Source organism: Carassius gibelio, chromosome B12 (genome assembly GCF_023724105.1).
Source record: "Carassius gibelio isolate Cgi1373 ecotype wild population from Czech Republic chromosome B12, carGib1.2-hapl.c, whole genome shotgun sequence".
Taxonomy (NCBI): Eukaryota; Metazoa; Chordata; class Actinopteri; order Cypriniformes; family Cyprinidae; genus Carassius; species Carassius gibelio.
Genome location: NC_068407.1, coordinates 21,809,883 through 21,826,755, shown reverse-complemented (window position 1 = coordinate 21,826,755; position 16,873 = coordinate 21,809,883). Strand labels below are relative to the sequence as shown.

General features: G+C 37.1%; 1 protein-coding gene across 1 annotated transcript in view; it reads right to left on the bottom strand.

Annotated features, from left to right (window-relative positions):
* Positions 1-15,064, bottom strand: part of LOC127968712 (NXPE family member 3) — a 68,344-nt gene extending 53,280 nt beyond the window's left edge. The window contains exon 1 of the mRNA XM_052570053.1: positions 14,890-15,064. The gene's annotated coding sequence lies outside the window, so the exon portion shown is untranslated. The remainder of the gene's footprint in view (positions 1-14,889) is intronic.
* Between the last annotated feature and the right edge of the window lie 1,809 nt (positions 15,065-16,873).

Here is a 16,873-nt window from a genome sequence, read left to right as displayed (position 1 = left end):
AGCCTATGCTTCTCGTACGCTCTCACCTGTGGAAAAGAACTATTCGCAAATTGAAAAGGAGGCATTGAGTCTGGTGTATGGAGTGAAGAAATTCCATCAGTATCTGTGGGGGCGGAAATTCAATTTAATCACAGACCATAAACCCCTGCTCACGCTGTTTGGAGAACATAAAGGACTTCCAACAATGGCAGCAGCGCGTATACAGAGATGGGCTATTATACTGTCGGCCTATGACTACCACATAATCTATCGCCAGTCAGAAGAACACGGCACGCAGATGGTCTGTCTCGTGTCCCTCTGCCGGAAACTACAGATGCAGGAACAGAGGCAATGACGGCATACCTACATGCACTAATCTGTGAACACCTGGAAGATGCACCACTAAGTGCAAAACAGATTTCCAATGCAACACGTAAGGATGTGGAGCTATCTAGGCTGCACAGATACATCATGGAAGGGTGGCCAAAAGACGTATCGGAAGAACTGAAAGTGTACTACAAAAAAGAGGAACTATCTGTTGAGCAAGGTTGTGTTCTATGGAGAACAAGAGTAGTGGTGCCGACAAAGCTGAGAACAGCAGTGCTTAATGAGATCCACAGCGGACACCCTGGCATTGTGAAGATGAAGACCATTGCAAGGCAATATGTCTGGTGGCCACATGTAGACATGGACGTTGAAAAAACCTGTAAACAGTGTGATAGGTGCCAGTTGGAGCAGCGTATGCCACGTCTAGTCCCTCTGCACCCCTGGGAGTTTCCAGGAGATGTTTGGAAAAGGCTCCACATTGACTTTGCTGGGCCGTTCATGGGTCACATGTTTATGATAGTTGTCGATGCATATTCTAAGTGGCTGGAAGTTTTCAAGATGCCACAAATAACATCCTCCGCAACCATTTCGAGACTTCGGAGACTTTTTGCGTCATATGGATTGCCAGAGCAAGTTGTCACAGACAACGCCACGACTTTCACATCTAGGGCTGTAGTACTCGAGTCCGGTCTTGGACTCGAGTCCGGACTCGAGACATTTTTCTGTCGTCTCTGACTTGTCTCGGACTCGTTGAATTTGCACTCGGACTTGTCTCGGACTTGGCCATTGGACTCGCCAAGTCTTCTAGTTGGTCTCGACCGAGTCCAGCAAAAAAATAAAATAAAAAATTTCTCCTTCAATACAAAACCACATTTGCATGATGTCGCGACTGAAAACGTGTGGAAAACGTTAGGCGCGCCGCTCTCCTTATTTCCAAAGCACTCTGTAGCCTGCGCTTGCGCTCCAGTGGCGTCTGCTGTTGCTGGGCAACCATGACCCGCTCTCCATGATGACGCAGAAGTTTCAGCAAAGAATAAATGGAATTCCAGCACTTAAAATCACTTGCAGTAGCTCTGCTAATAGATTCATTTAAAAAATGGCTATCCTTGTACAACTATGATCATCTGTTTCTCCATCTTGGCTTTGCTTTCAGTATTGTTCCGGGAAAGGATGGGCATGACCAGTGGTGCACTTACTGCGACCTGAAAAGTTTAGATGTTTCTAATTTAATTTTCTACCTGTTAGATTGTGTTTTATTTACGTCTACACCTAGATAGCCTTTTTTTAATCAATAAACGCGTATTAATGTATAGCCTTATGCAACAATTACATATGTAAATTTTAAAAACTTTATATATGACATTACATATTTACATTTTCATGTAACAGCCAGTATTTGTATCTGTAACAATCACAAAATTTTTCCTATCTGCATTCGGATACAATATCGTACAGTTACTTGATAAGACTGTTATGACTTTTTATATATTTTTTCGTAGTTATCACTGAACAAGTATGTCGTGTTAAACTGAAATAATTATTAATTTCTAAAATAATATTTATCATGCAAGCAGAGAGATGTCATGACAAACGTTTAGTGATCATTTGAACATGACTGAATCCATTCAATGCGCACATTCTCATTACGCAGAACACTTTAAGCTAGTCTTAATGTTAATGAACTTCACTAAACAGATGTGTGTGTTCCGCGCAAACCAGCAAAAGGTAAAGATGCAAACATGTAGGACAAGTAGACAATGTATCCGTATCTAAGCTGATCATTAGCCTACTCTTGAGAGAGAACTGATTTGGTTTTTGAGAGACTGAGACGCGCAGCGCGGCCGTTTGATTGGTGAGCGCGCTGTGCTTATTCCATTCATTCGTATCATGGTAGCCTAAGCTTTCAATATTTGCCTTTTAAATATATACAAATAATATAACGTGTAGCTATGATGTATTATTATAGGTAAAATTACTCTTGCAACGCTCTGATTTCTGAGAGATAAACAGAGAGGCGACAACAATGCGGTGTTTGATTTGCTCTCTTTTCACTCATAAAGATTACATTCATTCACTTCTGGCGCTGATGCCCTGACTCACCTGTTATCTAGCAAACACCAGACTGTGTCAGCTCCAGCCGAGTATTCAGGCAGAATTATTCCTTGTGCGTTATTCGTTTTTTAAGCCATTATCCGTGCCATTCCGATTAAGGTATTCGGCTTCAGGCACAACCCTAACTATTACATTACATATTTTATTTTTACTTGTAACATAGATAAGGTCATATAGTAACAGCTCCACGCAATATTGTAATTCTAAAATTCACGTCGTACTTGCAAACACTTTGTATGCGTTATGGTTAATGCATGCTGGAGTAGTCGATTGTTTCCGACAGAGCTAGACTAGTCTATGCAAGCACAAGCACAGTATGACAAAAATTTCGCTGTATTTATGTGCGCATGTCCAGTAGAGCCAAACATATCCATTCTAGCCTTGCTGCGCGCATTTGTCATATCCCGAGCTTTGCGTGTGTCTGTGCACTGTGCCAAGGCATCAGTCATATACATTTTTGACCACAGATATAATGTCAACAAAAAATAAAGTACATAAAAATTATTTGACCTTACAGTTCCAAACTTTGTTTGTTTATCCAAGTTTAGCTCCCAGGGTCGGACTGGGGGTAAAACCAGTACTCATTACCAGGGCCCCAAAGGAAGAGAGGGCCCTTGAAAAGTATGAATCTGAAATATATATTTTTTACCTGGATATTTTCATGGGTGGGGGCCATGGGGGCCCATCAGGACTGCCTATGCATAGGGCCCAGGATCTTGTTTACGCCCCTGTTAGCTTTAACCCTAATTATACACACTTGAACCTAATCAAGCTCTTACTAGACACACTAATCTTCCAGGTGTTTTAAGGCCAGTTGGAGCTAAACTTTTCAGGACATTGCCATCCAGGATGTAGTTTGGAGACCCCTGTCCTACAGAGTTGTTACTTTGCACATGCTTTTTGATCATTACAAATAATAATGTAAAATGATTTTCTTAGAATAGGAGATATGCCTTCTCTCGCATCACAAACATTATCAGTAGTTAAGTGTGTGGTCTTGAAGAGGACCCTTTTTCCTTTCATTTAGACTCGGTCTTGGACTTGGACTCGAAACTTTTGGACTTGGACTTGACTTGGACTCGAACCTCTTTGGACTCGGTCTTGACTCGGTCTCGACTAGTCCTGGACTTGGACTTGACTTGGACTCGACAAAGCCGGACTTGACTACAGCTCTATTCACATCAGATGAGATTCAGCTGTTCATGAAAAGGAACGGGATCCTTCAAACTACTGGTGCACCGAGGCATCCAGCTACTAATGGCCTCGCTGAGAGGTATGTTGCCACATTCAAAGCAGGCATGAGGAAGCTAAATGGAGAGGATTTGAGTGTTGAGGACAAAATCTCACATTTCCTACTGCGATATCGCACAACCCCCAATAGAGCAACAGGAGAGACACCCGCAGATTTGCATTTGAAGAGACATGTGCGTTCGCGATTGGACTTCCCAAAGCCAAACATCGCCATGAAGGTGAGGAGGAGGCAGTATCAGCAGAAGGAACATGAACATGAGAGACAGTTTGATGGGATGATCCTGTGTATCTAAGCAATACTGCAGGGGATCAACCCAAATGGATCCCTGGAGTAGTTACACAACAGACAGGTCCAGTGTCGTACTGGGTGCAGGGAGAGTTAACTGACCAAGTGACCAAATTTTTCACAACCTTTCATTTTTCTCCAAGTGGTATATTAGGGAACTGCATGTCCAAAATTATCCTTCTTTTTGTAATAACTTTCTACAGCAGGGAGACAGAGACATGAAACCACTGTCAATCAATAGAGGGGGAGAGTGGACATTTTTCACAACCTTTAATTTTACCCCTACTGGTAAAAAAGGGAATTGCATGTCCAAAATAAACCTTCTTTTTGTAATAACTTTCTTCAGCAGTAAGACAGGTACATGAAACCAGTGTAAATCAGTAGAGGGAGAGAGTGGACATTTTTCACAACCCTGAATTTTACCCCTACTGGTAGAAAAGGGAATTGCATGTCCAAAATGAACCTTCTTTTTGTAATAACTTTCTACAGCAGGGAGACAGAGACATGAAACCACTGTCAATCAACAGAGAGGGACAGTGGACATTTTTCACAACCTTTCATTTTACCCCAAGTGGCTTATTATGGAATTGCATGTCCAAAATTAACCTTCTTTTTGTAATCACTTTCTACAGCAGTGAGACAGATACATGAAACCAGTGTCAATCAGTAGAGAGAGGGAGTGGACATTTTTCACAACCTTTAATTTTACCCCAATTGGCAAATTAGGGAACTGCATGTCCAAAATTAACATTATTTTTGTAATAACTTTCTACAGCAGTGAGACAGAGACATGAAACCAGTGTCAATCAATAGAGGGGAAAAGTGGACATTTTTCACAACCTTTCTTTTTCCCCCTTCTGGTAGAAAAGGGATTTGCATGTCCAAAATTAGCCTACTTTTTGTAATAACTTTCTACAGCAGTGAGACAGAGACATGAAACCACTGTCAATCAGTAGAGGGAGAGAGTGGACATTTTTCACAACCTTTCATTTTACCCCAAGTGGCTGATTAGGGAACTGCATGTCCAAAATTATCCTTCTTTTTGTAATAACTTTCTACAGCAGGGAGACAGAGACATGAAACCACTGTCAATCAGTAGAGGGAGAGAGTGGACATTTTTCACAACCTTTCATTTTACCCCAAGTGGCTGATTAGGGAACTGCATGTCCAAAATGATCCTTCTTTTTGTAATAACTTTCTACAGCAGGGAGACAGAGACATGAAACCACTGTCAATCAGTAGAGGGAGAGAGTGGACATTTTTCACAACCTTTCATTTTACCCCAAGTGGCTGATTAGGGAACTGCATGTCCAAAATTATCCTTCTTTTTGTAATAACTTTCTACAGCAGGGAGACAGAGACATGAAACCACTGTCAATCAATAGAGGGAGAGAGTGGACATTTTTCACAACCTTTCGTTTTACCCCAAGTGGCTGATTAGGGAACTGCATGTCCAAAATTATCCTTCTTTTTGTAATAACTTTCTACAGCAGGGAGACAGACACATGAAACCAGTGTCAATCAATAGAAGGGGACAGTGGACATTTTTCACAACCTTATTTTTACCCCTTAATGACTTTTCTTCAACAGTTTTGATTCAACATACTGGTTGATCAAAACATACTTTAACATTACGACAGAAATTTTTATTTAGTTATATTAATAAAAAATTTTTTATTAATTTTTTTTTTTTGCAACACATTATTTATATTTATTAATTTATTATCTGGAAAATTGCATTTGTGTGTATGTGTGTGTCTATATGTATATGATAAGATTTTTTTATGTGTATGTTTTAAGATTTTCAAATCATGTACCTCAAACTTATGGGACATATCTAATCAAAATGTAGCTATGTAAGAGAGAGGGACACATTAATATTCCCTGTTCATAAATGTAGGGGTGTAGTTAAAATCAATCTCGACCAATACAGCAAAACATTTGCAAATTTACAAATAAAATATAAAAGATAAACACACACGCACACACACACACACACACACACACACACACACATATTTATATATATTTGAACATCACTATTAAAAGAAAAAAATCCAAAATTTGTTTTTAAAATAAAAAATTAATTAACATTTAACATTTATTTTATAACATGAAATTTAGAGGTAACGGTTCGGGGCAGCCACCAGCCATTGGAAAGTACCCAAAAAATTATAATTATGATACAGTTTTAAGCTTACTAATATTTTACATTTTATGGGGGGGGGGGGGGGGGGTTAAATAAATAACACAAGGATCTTGGTAAATATCTAATGTTTGAATAACTAAATGCATTTTTCAATTGTTTTTTGGTTGTGGGACATTGCTTGGCACCAATCCTGTGCTGCTCATATTCATATCAGACATTTTAGTTGACAGATGAAGGCTGTGATACTGTAGGTGTTCACTAGATGGATAGTATAATAAATGTGAGCAAGGTCCTGCTAAATTCAAGAAGATACAATGACCAACAAATACATAAATTATGTTAGTATGTACTGTAAGTATAGTATTATTTCTGCACTACTAGATCATTAAAATAATTAAAATAATGTTTTTACATAATTACAAGTTTTGGTAGTATTTTAAAAATAGGTCTAATTTGTTAACACTATTTAATGCATTACTATACATTAACTGAATATGAACAATATATATTTTTAGAGCATTTATCAATCTTTTAATGTTTTAATGTTACTTGATTTATTTTTGTTCATTTTGATTCACGGTACATTAACTTATGTAAACAGATACACAAATGAAAGTTAATAATGTATATTTAGTATGCAATTATAGAATTAATACTATAAAACATATTGTTCAAGTTAACATGCACAGTACTGTTAACATATTAAAGGAACATTCCACTTTTTTGGAAATAGGCTCATTCTCAAACTCCCAGTTTATACCATTTTTAAATCCATTCAGCCGATATCAGGTTTTGAGACCAGCAGCATGGCATTCAGAAATGACCAAAGAGTATGGATATACACAGAAATGTTTTGTTTACTTTAACAACTTTTATAAATACACATTTCTCTGTACATTAGGTCATGGAGAACTATAAAAATTACTTATAGTTTATATATATATATATATATATATATATATATATATATATATATATATATATATATATATATATAAAGTAGATATATCTTGACATACAGCACGATCTAAGTTAGGTTATGGTTAAGTAGTACTGTTATTTTTAATCTCTACATTGTTAATACATCAAATAAATGTATGCATATATACTAACAGTACAGACCAAAAGTTTGGACACACCTTCTCATTAGAAGAGTTTTCTTTATTTTCATGACTATGAAAATTGTAGAGTCACACTGAAGGCATCAAGAGCTATTTGACCAAGAAGGAGAGTGAAGGGGTGCTGCGCCAGATGACCTGGCCTCCACAGTCACCGGACCTGAACCCAATCGAGAAGGTTTAGGGGTGAGCTGGACCGCAGACAGAAGGCAAAAGGCCAACAAGTGCTAAGCATCTCTCGGGGAACTCCTTCAAGACTGTTGGAAGACCATTTCAGGTGACTACCTCTTGAAGCTCATCAAGAGAAAGCCAAGAGCGTGCAAAGCAGTAATCAAAGCAAAAGGTGGCTACTTTGAAGAACCGAGAATATGACATATTTTCAGTTTTTTCACAATATTTTGTTATGTATATAATTCCATATATAATTCCACATTTGTTAATTCATAGTTTTGATGCCTTCAGTGTGAATCTACAATTGTCATAGTCATGAAAATAAAGAAAACTCTTTGAATGAGAAGGTGTGTCCAAACTTTTGGTCTGTACTGTACATTAAATAGATATAAAAATAAATATAAAATAGGTACATATAAATAGTGTTCTTTTTAGTGGATAGCATGTTCTATCCACTAAATCAGAAAGATGTATTTTAATGTTGTCTCATAACATTTTTTTTTCAGGTACCTTTATTTGTAATTGCATAGACATAAAACCATACATTGTTGACAAGGATTGTGCTATATGTAGTGAAGTGAAGTAAAGCAACATGATGGTGAAGTATAATAATAACAAATACTTGGAATTTGTGGAGTTTATCCCATCCACATGCACCTGGCATATACTTTGTATATTTACACATTACTCCTGTCATTGTGTCAACAGTGTATGGTTTATGTCTATCCTTTATGTTTTTGTAAGCATAATGAACTCTTAACTCTACTTATCACAATTTTGTTAGTTTGGACTTAGTCTGTCTTTCATACTTTGTCATTTGACCTATATTTTGTCTCACATTTTGATTACATAAGTTCACCTGTGGTGTTGCTAATTATTTCATTTGTTCTGTCTACGTTACGTTCTTGTCCTTTTAGTTTGACTTTGTCTGGTAATGTTTTAGACCTCATGACTGCTATCTGTGGATACCCTTTTCCTATGTCATGTGGAATAAATACCTTCTGAATCTTCTCCTATGTGCACCTTTTTCTACATCCTAGCTTCAGTGTGAAACTACAAAATATAAGGTTCTTTAAAAGTTTAAAATCTTAAGAACTGAATATGCAGTAACCAAACCACAATAAAATAAAATAACTATTCACTCATGCAAATTAAATACATGTAATTAATTAAAATAATTAGTAACACTATATTTCAGAGTCTATTAACTAGTTGCTTATAAGTATGCATATTTATAGAATATTAGCCATTTATTAGTAGTAAGCACATATTAACAGAGGTGTAAAATAATTGAGTAATTTTACTTGAGGCAGCAAAAAAGTTGCGTTTCCCCCGCAAAAAAAGTTTTGATAGAGCCAGTAGCTATGATAAACTGAATGCACAAAATAGTGCAAATAAAATCTGTGATGAAAATTTAAATACTATTAATATTTTTGTGGGACTTTTTTTCACATGAATCTAATTAGTCACAAATAACAATTTATCAATATTTGCTAGGAAAAAACTATAAATGCCCAAAATAAAAATTGAAAAGATTAATTGTCCTTTTAGACAGTGAAGCTGAATAGACAACACAAATAAAGTGGACTTTAAAAACGTTAACGTTGTTTGTATTAATTCTGTGACTCTACTCATTAATTGAACACATTCTTGTATTCTGTTTCGAATATATTTCTAGCCTCTCCATCACATCTTGCTCTTCTGTCACTGTCTTTTGTGAGTGTTGTGTTTGTTTGGTGCCATGTGCTCTCTCCTGTCTTTTTCTGATCCCACCCACCTTGTTACCTCATTATTGTTTAGTTGCTCCACCTGTGTTTCTCAATTGCTCCCGGACTCATTACCTTCACTCCGCACAGCTGTTTCATCCACTCACACACTTACACACACACACACCTGGTGCCCATTGTCAATGAGTATATATTCTCCACTCTCTAACCACTCTGTCAGGCTGTATTAATTGTGTAATGTAAATTGTGATTTGTAAGTGTTCCTGGATACTCATGTTTTTGCATCTTGGCTGCGTCTGCTCTTGTCTCCGTGATTTGTTTCTGTTTTGTTTTGCCTTGTTGGCCTTTTTGTTCTCATTTATTAAAAAGTAATTTATTCCCTGCACTTGGACCCTGACCCTGTTTTTTCCACTGCTCCGTTTCTACCATGCCCTGACATCTTCAAAGGGATAGTTCACCCATAAATGAAAATTATATCACCATTTACTGACCTCTGTCATCCCAGATGTTTATGACTTTCTTTCTTCACATGAACACAAGCAAATAATTTTTATTTTTATTTTGAACATGCAATTCTCTAATCACCCACTAAAATGAAAAGTTGTGAAAAATGTCCATTGATTGACACTGGTTTCATGTCTCTATCTTCCTGCTGTAGAATGTTACTACAAAAAGAATTCTTCAGGACATCTGAATTCCATCGTGAAGCCTCAGAATATAACGCACGAGTCATACGGAAAAATATCCCCCCTCTCTCTCTATATAGATTAACAGTGGTTTCATGTCTCTGTGTCCCTGCTGTAGAAAGTTATTACAAAGAGAAGGTTAATTTTGGGCATACAATTCCCTTTTCTACCAGTAGGGGTAAAAAGAAAGCTTGTGAAAAATGTCCACTCTCCCCCTCTATTGATTGACAGTGGTTTCATGTCTCTGTCTCCCTGCTGTAGAAAGTTATTACAAAAAGAAGGTTAATTTTTTACATGCAATTCCCTTTTTTACCAGTAGGGGTACAAAGAAAGGTTGTGAAAAATGTCCACTGTCCCCCTCTATTGCTTGACACTGGTTTCATGTCTCTGTCTCACTGCTGTAGAAAGTTATTACAAAAAGAAGGTTCATTTTGGACATGCAGTTCCCTAATCAGCCACTTGGGGTAAAATGAAAGGTTGTGAGAAATGTCCACTCTCTCCCTCTATTGACTGACAGTGGTTTCATGTCTCTGTCTCCCTGCTGTAGAAAGTTATTACAAAAAGAAGGTTAATTTTGGACATGCAATTCCCTTTTTTTACCAGTAGGGGTAAAAAGAAAGGTTGTGAAAAATGTCCACTGTCTCCGACTATTGATTGACACTGGTTTCATGTATCTGTCTCTTTGCTGTAGAAAGTTATTACAAAACGAAGGTTAATTTTGGACATGCAATTACCTTTTTTACCAGTAGGGGTAAAAAGAAAGGTTGTGAAAATTGACAACTGTCGCCCTCTATTGATTGACACTGGTTTCATGTCTCTGCGTCCCAGCTGTAGAAAGTTATTACAAAAAGAAGGTTAAATTTGGACATGCAATTCCCTTATCAGCCACTTGGGGTAAAATGAAAGGATGTGAAAAATGTCCACTGTCCGCCACTATTGATTGACACTCGTTTCATTTCTCTGTCTCACTGCTGTAGAAAGTTATTACAAAAAGAAGGTTAAATTTGGACATCTAATTCCCTTATCAGCCACTTGGGGTAAAATGAAAGGATGTGAAAAATATCCACTCTCTCCCTCTATTGATTGACACTGGTTTCATCTCTCTATCTTCCTTCTGTAGAAAGTTATTACAAAAAAAAGGTTAATTTTGGACATGCAATTCCCTTTTCTACGAGTAGTGGTAAAAAGAAAGGTTGTGAAAAATGTCCATTCTCTCTCTCTACTAATTGACACTGGTTTCATGTATCTGTCTCACTGCTGTAGAAAGTTATTACAAAAAGAATGTCAATTTTGGACATGCAATTCCCCTTTCTACCAGTAGGGGTAAAATTCAGGGTTGTGAAAAATGTCCACTCTCTCCCTCTACTGATTGACACTGGTTTCATGTACCTGTCTCACTGCTGTAGAAAGTTATTACAAAAAGAAGGTTTATTTTGGACATGCAATTCCCTTTTTTACCAGTAGGGGTAAAAAGAAAGGTTGTGAAAAATGTCCACTCTCGCCCTCTATTGATTGACAGTGGTTTCATGTCTCTGTCTCCCTGCTGTAGAAAGTTATTACAAAAAGAAGGTTAATTTTTGAAATGCAATTCCCTTTTTTACCAGTAGGGGTAAAAAGAAAGGTTGTGAAAAATGTCCACTGTCCCCCTCTATTGCTTGACACTGGTTTCATGTCTCTGTCTCACTGCTGTAGAAAGTTATTACAAATAGAAGGTAAATTTTGGACATGCAGTTCCCTAATCAGCCACTTGGGGTAAAATTAAAGGTTGTGAAAAATGTCCACTCTCTCTCTCTACTAATTGACACTGGTTTCATGTATCTGTCTCACTGCTGTAGAAAGTTATTGCAAAAAGAAGGTTAATTTTGGACATGCAATTCCCTAATAAGCCACTTGGGGAAAAACGAAAGGTTGTGAAAAATGTCCACTTTTCCCTTTCTATTGATTGAAACTGGTTTCATGTCTCTGTCTCACTGCTGTAGAAAGTTATTACAAATAGAAGGTTAATTTTGGACATGCAATTCCCTAATAAGCAACTTGGGGTAAAACGAAAGGTTGTGAAAAATGTCCACTCTCTCACTCTATTGATTGACACTGGTTTCATGTCTCTGTCTCCCTGCTGTAGAAAGTTATTACAAAAAGAAGGTTAAATTTGGACATGCAACTCCCTTATCAGCCACTTGGGGTAAAATAAAAGGATGTGAAAAATGTCCACTGTCCGCCACTATTGATTGACACTCGTTTCATGTCTCTGTCTCACTGCTGTAGAAAGTTATTACAAAAAGAAGGTTAAATTTGGACATCTAATTCCCTTATCAGCCACTTGGGGTAAAATGAAAGGATGTGAAAAATATCCACTCTCTCCCTCTATTGATTGACACTGGTTTCATCTCTCTATCTTCTTTCTGTAGAAAGTTATTACAAAAAGAAGGTTAATTTTGGACATGCAATTCCCTTTTCTACCAGTAGTGGTAAAAAGAAAGGTTGTTAAAAATGTCCACTGTCCCCCTCTATTGATTGACAGTGGTTTCATGTCTCTGTCTCCCTGCTGTAGAAAGTTATTACAAAAAGAAGGTTCATTTTGGACATGCAATTCCCTTTTTTACCAGTAGGGGTAAAATTCAGGGTTGTGAAAAATGTCCATTCTCTCCCTCTACTGATTGACACTGGTTTCATGTACCTGTCTCACTGCTGTAGAAAGTTATTACAAAAAGAAAGTTTATTTTGGACATGCAATTCCCTTTTTTACCAGTAGGGGTAAAAAGAAAGGTTGTGAAAAATGTCCACTCTCGCCCTCTATTGATTGACAGTGGTTTCATGTCTCTGTCTCCCTGCTGTAGAAAGTTATTACAAAAGAAGGTTAATTTTTGAAATGCAATTCCCTTTTTTACCAGTAGGGGTAAAAAGAAAGGTTGTGAAAAATGTCCACTGTCCCCCTCTATTGCTTGACACTGGTTTCATGTCTCTGTCTCACTGCTGTAGAAAGTTATTACAAATAGAAGGTAAATTTTGGACATGCAATTCCCTAATAAGCAACTTGGGGTAAAACGAAAGGTTGTGAAAAATGTCCACTCTCCCACTCTATTGATTGACACTGGTTTCATGTCTCTGTCTCCCTGCTGTAGAAAGTTATTACAAAAAGAAGGTTAAATTTGGACATGCAACTCCCTTATCAGCCACTTGGGGTAAAATAAAAGGATGTGAAAAATGTCCACTGTCCGCCACTATTGATTGACACTCGTTTCATGTCTCTGTCTCACTGCTGTAGAAAGTTATTACAAAAAGAAGGTTAAATTTGGACATCTAATTCCCTTATCAGCCACTTGGGGTAAAATGAAAGGATGTGAAAAATATCCACTCTCTCCCTCTATTGATTGACAGTGGTTTCATGTCTCTGTCTCCCTGCTGTAGAAAGTTATTACAAAAAGAAGAATAATTTGGGACATGCAATTCCCTAATCAGCCACTTGGGGTAAAATGAAAGGTTGTGAAAAATGTCCACTCTCTCCCTCTATTGATTGACACTGGTTTCATGTCTCTGTCTCACTGCTGTAGAAAGTTATTACAAAAAGAAGGTTAATTTTGGACATGCAATTCCCTTTTTTACCAGTAGGGGTAAAAAAAAAAAAAGGTTGTGAAAAATGTCCACTGTCCCCCTCTATTGATTGACAGTGGTTTCATGTATCTGTCTCTTTGCTGTAGAAAGTTATTACAAAACGAAGGTTAATTTTGGACATGCAATTCCCTTTTTTACCAGTAGGGGTAAAAAAAAAAAAAAAGGTTGTGAAAAATGTCCACTGTCCCCCTCTATTGATTGACAGTGGTTTCATGTATCTGTCTCTTTGCTGTAGAAAGTTATTACAAAACGAAGGTTAATTTTGGACATGCAATTACCTTTTTTACCAGTAGGGGTAAAAAGAAAGGTTATGAAAAATGACAACTGTCGCCCTCTATTGATTGACACTGGTTTCATGTCTCTGTGTCCCTGCTGTAGAAAGTTATTACAAAAAGAAGGTTAAATTTGGACATGCAATTCCCTTATCAGGCACTTGGGGTAAAAAGAAAGGTTGTTAAAAATGTCCACTGTCCCCCACTATTGATTGACACTGGTTTCATGTCTATATGCCCTTTATCTAAAAAGCTATTACAAAAACACCTACTGAGCTATAGCAAAAAACGAAGAAAGTTTGCACTTTCTCCACGGTCCCTAACTGAAGGCTCTGCTGAGAGCGTTCTCTCCCGTCTTTTTGCACGTTGCGACGGATTGCACGGGGCCGTGCTTATTATATCGAGGGAAAATATAGAAAAAGAAGGATGTGAAACATGATCAGCTTTGCCCTTTTGGCGGTCACACTAAAAGTTTTTTTTTTTTTCGCACTGATTCAATGCGCTCTAGCTCGAAGATTTTGTATGACGTTTTTTTGAGTCAGAGATGAAGTATTACATGTCTGCTATCTGGTGCAGGGGAGATTTTTTTTGACACCCTATTTGACAAAATCGGCCGTTTTATTCAGTGCCGCATCTTGTCGAGTAAACTCGACCGTGGCGCCAAGAGGGTTAAACAGATAGTTCTGCTAGTAAGTGAAGCATTAAAGCCACCTGAACTGCTAAATAACAGATTTGAGATTAAAGTAATAGCAGATCTGTCTTATTTAAGTAAACGCAAACAAATTGAGATGGAAATGTACTTTAACCACAAATTTTCTTCTACTTGTTTAATTAAATGTTAAGCAATATCTTTAAAAGATTTAAAATTCTGACACAGTTTTGTCTCTAAAGAGTGTTGATGTGACAACTAGATAGCATACATTTTGTTATGCAGCATAGCAGAAATGTTTGAACCATGTGGGTTACAACTAATGCTGCTTTAGTTTGTTTCCCACGCAACCCCCATATCTTCCTGCGCATGCTTAAACCAATTGCAATTCAAAAGTAAAAACACTGTATATATATATATATATATATATATATATATATATATATATATATATATATATATATATATATCGTACATAACGTATATACACACAAACTATATGCACGTAATTTTTTAGCAAACAAATTAATGAAATGTTTTTGAAACTTACAGTGCTGTTGCTGAATTTCAATATCCATTTTTTGAGGTCATGTTTTTGAAAGCATGCAGTTGTTAAGTCCCAGGAAGTTTTTATTTGATGCCTAATTGTTTGTGCATTTCAGCCTTCCAGTGTACATCTTGCTTTGTACCTTCTTTTCGTATGTCTTTTCCTTTTCTTGGCAGTCCCACCCACAAAATACTGGACCCTATGTGAACAAAGTGAAAGTAAAAAAAAAAAGCTAAATATGTTGTCTCTGAGAGCTAAATATTCTCTCAGAGACAACAGATCTACTTCAACATATGCTGATAACAGTCAAACGGTCTCGGTTTTAGTGAGGCACATTATGGCGTGGAGATAAAGGAATCTTTTGAATAAACTTACACACATAGACCATTCAAATAACATTAATCCAAGACAAGGAACTGAATGACACCGAAGACTTTTAAAGAAGGGGAAACACAAGAAGCAAACTAGTCAGTCTCTCCACGATTTTGCCGAACTCTTTTCTGATTTTTGTGGCCAAAAATGACTGATTTTGCTGCGGCTTTTCTCAAAAATTGTGGTAATGTTTGCGACATTTCTTATTGTTTTGCAGTGAAAATATAGCACAGACCACATTCTTCTAACACTGTTATGACTTTTCTGACTTCAAGAACCACTGTAGGGCTCCAGACTAACATTTGAGGACACCAGCACCAGTGCCATAAAGTTCTAAAAGAAAGACTCGGGAGGTGAAGATAAACTCAAAAGTATTTATTTACAAAGCCAATACAAAGAAAATAATTATTTTGTCGTAGGCCCCATCTGTAGTTTGAAATCAGACGTTGTATTTTCCAGCTAATCCTGCCGAAGATGAAGGGGGTTAACCTGGAGGTATTGGGGAGGATGGAGGGAAACGTTGTGGCAATATCTGCAAACAACAACAACAACCTTTATTTATAAAGCACATTTAACACAATAAAAATCGATTCAAAGTGCTGTACATAGTGCAGTAAAAAGAAAAATGAACAAAAAATTATACATTTCCAAAAGCTAAAGAATAAAAATTTGTTTTTAGGCTCTGAAAATCTATCCACTTTTGACCAAAACATTTGTTACTTTATGTGAATGTATACATTTTTAAATGGTTTCTAAACAAATGTCCTTTGTAAATTTGGCCCAAAGTAACCAGTGATAAACACTATATGCTACTATGTTTTCATCTGCTTATTTATTATAGTCAAAATAATCCGGCAATTATGTTTTTTAGTAATTGAATTCAAGATGTATAAGATCAGATCAATGAGGCTAACTTGTGTGCCATATATGCAGAAATTATTAGTAGTATTTCTACTGTCTGGCCATGTGCGAGCGAGGGCTATAATCAGCCCAAAGTAGTGATTGAGCGCTTACACTATACCATTGAGCTAGAGGTTGACAAACGATAAATCGGGCCGATATTTGTCCTTTTTTTTATATATATCAGCATCGGCAGATAGGACACTGTTGAACACAGGGCGCAGGAGTCTCGTCCTCTTTCTGCATTGCGCCGGCGTGTTTAGTAGCTACGATTTAAAGTGGAGTGGAAAGTGCTTCTGCCGCATGTGAAGGACCCCGTGCCAAAACTTTTGGAAGATTCAACAACAGTCCTGGGAGATAAAGGTAGTCAGAGAATTTCACTCTGTAAATGGGGTGGAGAAGTTGGCAGCTCTCACAAACACTGCAGCGTTACTCCGTTATTGTGTTATATTCGGTTCCCGTGAAAAACTGTTCCCGTGGGTGGAGTTTACATGAATATTCATTAGTCCCCTAATCAGTACATGCTCCTCAAATTGCTACTTGGATTATTTTGAAAAGGTAACGAAGTGTCTATGTTAAGCAATGAAGCAGTGTAACAGTGTCAAAACAATGCAGTTTGTGTAATATTAATTGTCTGTAAGCTGATTTGATTGATTGATTGCAGGCACACAGAAAAAAACAATAAGCGCATTACCTATGCTAACCTTGGGATATA